Genomic DNA, 5,980 nt, shown 5'->3' on the forward strand with positions numbered 1-5,980 from the left:
TGACACAAGATTTAAGAGAATCTACAAGCAGCAGCAGGAATTACTTGAATGTTTTTTGGAAAAAATGGTCAAAAGAATATTTACTTCAACTGCGATCTTTTCATCAAGTTCGGAACCAGTACAGTCCCGTTACTGTCCGAGTTGGCGATATCGTGCTCCTGAAAGAAGACGTCCGACTACGGCACATGTGGAAGAAGGCCAAAGTGATAGATCTATATCAGGGACGCGACGGACATTTAGAATCTTGCTCACTGAGAGTTATTTGGCGAAATGTAACCAGCTCTGATGTTGGTCATCCCCCTCGATGTTGACCAGGATGGGGAGGATGTTGGGAACGAGAACTACATCTAAAAATTTAATTGCTCAGTTGGCAGCAGTTGCTAAAAAATCAGTTTTCCCTAAGAAATATAAAGAGATATATTGATACTTTTCAGTCTAATTTAATACCCACGATTTAACATTATATTCAAGGTTTTATTATGATATCCTTATGGAGACCGGTGAATGCAAAACAGCCTGCTTCTATTGCGCTGCGAATATTTTGAAAGTAGACGGCTTCACCATGTTCAGAGGATATCATCTTTAACCAAACAGATTCATGAAATTTTTCGGTGCGAATATTTGGAGAGTAAGGTTCCATGTTCAGGTGGTAACAACGTTAACTAACTAGAGTCGTTATGAAGTCAGTCCTAAAATATGTCGCGTATAATTTTGAAACATTATGCAAATCCAATACGACTAAATTAAACCTTATCCTATTAACCACATGAAAGTCCACACGAATGCTCAGTGACTTTTATGAAATTGATTTTTCATGCACATATTAGCGATTTTTCTCCATTACTCCTAAAACAGAATAAGAATATTCACAATATGCACTCCAAAATTTAATATTATGTTCTCGTTTAGAAGATAGACATAAAAATATTATGGCCAAATTAGTAATTGTAATTTTGACCTTTTACAACTTAGTACGTGAAAAAAGTAATTTTAAATATATCCACTATGCAAGTAGGGCATAGCAGATGGATTATTAGGAGGTAAAGATCCATTGTACAGCGTTATCTTTCATTTTATTCAGGCATAAATTTACTCCAGCAGTAAACATACTTCAATTTTAAGTCAATATTTTCATTATAAAATGTGGCAATTTTTCTATTAGAAATATTTCCATATCAGTATGACAATAAAATGCATGAAAGATAACTCCACAACTAAAAGAGTCGTCTCTAAATCTATTTAATTATTAACCGATGGCAACATAAATAGAATAAAAACAAAATAATAAAAATCAATGTTTATATCTTAACCCCAGAACTATTCATCATATATTTCTCATTAAAAAAGCGTTAAAACAAATATAAAAATAAAAATCTATGCCATCTAATTCCTTATTTTTGTTACAGATGCATCTAAAAATACTTGGTGTATCGAAGGGCAGCGAAGAGGAATCGATAAAACAGCTGAAAAATACTCCCTTGATAATCATTAGTCATCAAACTCATGACTTTGTTATGTCATTATAACTTTATTTCAAGTTCTGAACGAGAAAGAAAAAATGAAAATAAACTAGAAACACTGATAAATTTGGAAGTTATTGAAACATTTTATTCTTCCAGTTATAAGTATTTTGAAAAGTTTCTGTTGTCAAATGAAATTCGTTAGATATAAAAAAAAATGTTATCACATAAGTTTAACCATTCATCAATCAGTTTATCAAAATTATCACTATCAAGTACAGTGTACCTATTTTCTTTCACAGGTACATATAGAAAATACTTCAGTTATTTAACAATAAAACTTCTTAAAAATATTAAATAAGTAAGATTATCTAATTATTAAATTAAGTAGAATTTCTTAAATGAAAAAAATTATAAACATAAAAAGACAACCGACCTTTTATCAATTTTGAAATTTTATTGATTCTTGGTTTTACCGCATAAGACTGATGACTCGTATAAGCAAATGTTATTGAAAATTAAATTCAAATACAAAACCTTGCGTAATTATGTTGATTATTTGTCTTTAAATAAATAATGCAATTACATCTCGAAAATATTTATATCAACTATAACTTTAAAAAATATTAACTTCTTCCTAATAGTTTTTTTTCGCTCTAAACGAATTAATTGCTATAGTTTAATGAAAGCGGATTTTGTGCCATTAAACTCAGCAAAACTAAAAAATTAAACCCAATACATTTTGTTTGCCTTTTTCTATTAGTTTAGAAAAAAAACAGAAAAAAAAAAACATTTCACTGAATTCAAAGATTAGTCGCTTTCTCTTAATAAATATTGTTAAGAATCTGTAATGTTGCTTCCCAGAACAGTTATATCCATCGTAGAAAAAACAGGTTTACGATCAGCTCTATTGGATACTGATCGGATGCCAACTCAGTAACCCTCGGGCTTGGCGACAAAGCAGCCAACCATTTGGAAACAAAATGGGTGATATTAGAATCTTCAAGAATTTTGGCGATAGAAGCAATAGGAGTTGAGATATGGTTGATTGTTCGAGAACCTTTTCTGCCTTGCTCCGAAAATTATGAAATGCCGGCAGCCCAAGCCGAAGATAGTCGAGGAGTAGTATTGAGCCGCATAGCGAGTCAACAGCGAATTAGTTGCATCAATCCAGCGAAGCGCGAGCGTTGAGTGGAGCTCAAGCGACTGGTGGATTGAGCTGTCAACCTAATCTTGGAGTTTATTGTAGAAGCAGCACTGAGTAGTTTGAGGAGCAGCCAATCTTGTAGTAGTGAGTCGGCAGTTAGAAGAGCTAAAGCGAGGAAACAGTAGAGAATTGCATGCGTTTGGAGAGACAGTAGAGAGTAGATTGTAGTACATAGATTCCCTCTTCCTGGTAAGTTCTGTCTGGGCGCTTTGTGTGCTGTGGTTGTTGTTAGTTACCGATTATTATTTATGGGCTGCAGTTTGTTCTATGTATGCTGCTGCGTATTGCTTGTGTATCTCTCGGCTGTTTTGTCGTCTGTAAATTCGTGTTAATAAACGTCGTTATTTGATACTTAGGCCTGCTGACTATTTTATTCCATACATGCACTACAAGGAATCAGTTGACTCTACGGACTTAGGGGAGGAAGACCTATAATATTTATCTGCATATTTTATCGTTGAATTAAAATTTGAAATAAATTTTTGCCCGTTTCTATAATTTTAGGATTCTTTTTTAAAATTCAGAAGCAAAAAGAAAAAAAAAATAACGCAGAGGTAAATTGTGCGAGTAGAATCAAATGGAGGTATACAATTTATTGTGCCAGTATTTTTTCAATTAATTTTTTATATTTTTACAATTTAATCATTTTGTAAAAGCCATTATTCCATTCTGCTGATTAAAATGAAATGTTAAACCAATTTAGCAAACTATAATACATTCGAAAATAAAATTCCAAGCACAAGAAATAATTCTAATTCCTGTAAAATGCTATTTATATCAAGTATTTACCTATTCACTAAATGAACAAATAAAAACTTCAATATAATTATATACACTTTACGAAACGACCAATGAATATTTCTTAGACATTATAATCAGAAAATATCCCTAAGTATATACTAATAAGCCTTTACACTATTATTATCTACTTCAGGGGAAACGAAAATTCCTTTACTCGATAAAGCATCCGTTGTTGGATCGATTCGATAAGTAGATAATTGGTCTCTGAGATAAACAGATAATTGGTAAACAGACTAAAAGATTAGCGCTAACTCCTTTATGTACTGCACTGTGATGGTGTAACGCCAATTGAATCGAATTTCAAAATTAAGAAATAAATATATGGATATACAATTCAGGGATTAATGCTAAATATTAATAATACATAGTGAAACAGAAAGTCATTTACTCCTAAAGTGATGTTTTCTTGATAGAAATCATATTTTGCTACAAAGTGAGGATTAATATTTTATTATATGATTTGATCTTAATAGTCGGTAATAATTTCTGATCTTTCCTTTCAGATAACGATTTAGATGCTTTTAATAGTTAGCGTTCAAATTGTCGAGTATGCTAATATTTATGCAGGGTGTCTCAAAATAGATGAACAAGCGTTTATTTTCTTAAATGCTGTATCTAGATTCATATTAACAATCACAAAAATTTCATTAACACTGAAACGTCCGACGCTGTCGATTGGACACAGGACCTATTTAGTTTGTTCTCCTTTCTGCATTTCTGCAGGGAATTTGAAAATTTTTCGTGACTTTTAATAATTTTCTATAATTATTACACAGAAAAAGTTTTGTGGTTCTAAGTTAATTAGGAGAGATTTTACAAATAAATATACCTAGAAAGTCCGCTGGTGTCGTTTCGACACAGAGGCAATTTATCATTATAAATAGCTGTCGTTCAACAAACGATAGTTCACTAAGTAAAACAAACTTCACAAAATACTATCGTGCATTTGTTTGACCTTGAATGCAGTGTTATTGTGTTCTCAGCGGAAATGAATCAATTATACTACTTTTATAAATTAGCAAACAAAAATGATACCCTCAAGCAGCTTTATAGCCGTAATCAGTATGTAATTTGTAAAGAAAAGTCACTTTCTATAGATCAGATTTCTTCTCAAGAAAATGTCGCTGAGAGAAGTCGCTGCAGTTAATTGGAGAAGTGGAGGGAAAGGCTATACAAGCTGTCATTGCAAAAAGAAATATTTCACTACTAAATGCAATTACAAAAGCAAGGGACTTTTGTGCAATTTAAAGTTCGATAATAGTTTAAATTGTTGTAACGAATAAGATAATATAACGTCAATCACATAATTAAGTATAATACTATAGCTTTGAGTTTAATTACTATAATTTTATTAGCTTTAAGTTTAATTGCTATAGTTTTTTAAGTTTTATTACTATAACTTTCTCCTATTTTGACATGTATCATTCATAATATGTTTTAATAATAAAAGTATAATTTAAAAACGTAACAAATATATTTTTTTCCACATTCACCATCGTGCATGATGATTGTCGACATACACCGGTGATAGTCTGAATGTATAAGAATATAATAAAATATTCAATCTTTCTCCGAGTTATTTGGTATAAGTTGACATTCACCGGTGAGTGTCGATATTTTACAGATTTTGATCTTTCACGCTAACATCTGCATTCTTCAAGTCACACCAAATATATCATCTAATTAAAACATTGATCTATAACAAATATAATACACTCAGCACCTCTTTGATACCAACAGTTTTAATTTTAATTTTATTTTTCATCTTCCACGGATTGTTGAAATTGTGCAAACACAGATGAATGTAAAAGAACGTCACTTATAATATGGGGGCCGCCTAAAAATTTGATTAAAAAAATTTTTGTAACGAATTTCCACAATGTGCTTTTATGTAATTTATTACAGAAAACCAATACCAAATATATATACCAAACCATCACCAATTTATTTACAGAATTCTGTAATTAGAGTTATATGTTTTGGTGCAATATTCAATGAAAAAAAAGCCTATTAATAGTTACATTTGGGGACCAACTTCGTAGATCAGAATTTTGGCTTTCCAAATTGTTTAACTATTAATGTGGAAAACATTTATTTAAATTTTACTTTTTTATTTGAAAAAACACGAATATATGGATTTAACGGATACTACAAATAAAAATGCGAATTAAATAACGTATGTATTACGAAATGAAATCGGAATTGTAAATCTTACTTTAAAGTTACTGACAAAAAAAATTAAATTTTAACTCGCCAAAATCATGCAAAAGATTGGCTTGATGTAATTATGTAATTAGCTAGAATTTGAAATTATAATAGCATAATAAACAAACCATTCTTACTGGTCAATTCTATCGCAAAAAGGTGCAATTAATAAATGAATAAAATTAGTGAAACATACCCATTTATCAGATACTAGAACTGTTGTGGTTTGCATAGAGTGAGCAGCAGTAAGTTTTATAGTGAGGAGTCGTTCAAAACAAACACTGTAAAAAAAGGGGAGAAAAAAATT

The sequence above is a fragment of the Argiope bruennichi genome, chromosome 10 (assembly GCF_947563725.1).
Source record: "Argiope bruennichi chromosome 10, qqArgBrue1.1, whole genome shotgun sequence".
NCBI lineage: Eukaryota > Metazoa > Arthropoda > Arachnida > Araneae > Araneidae > Argiope > Argiope bruennichi.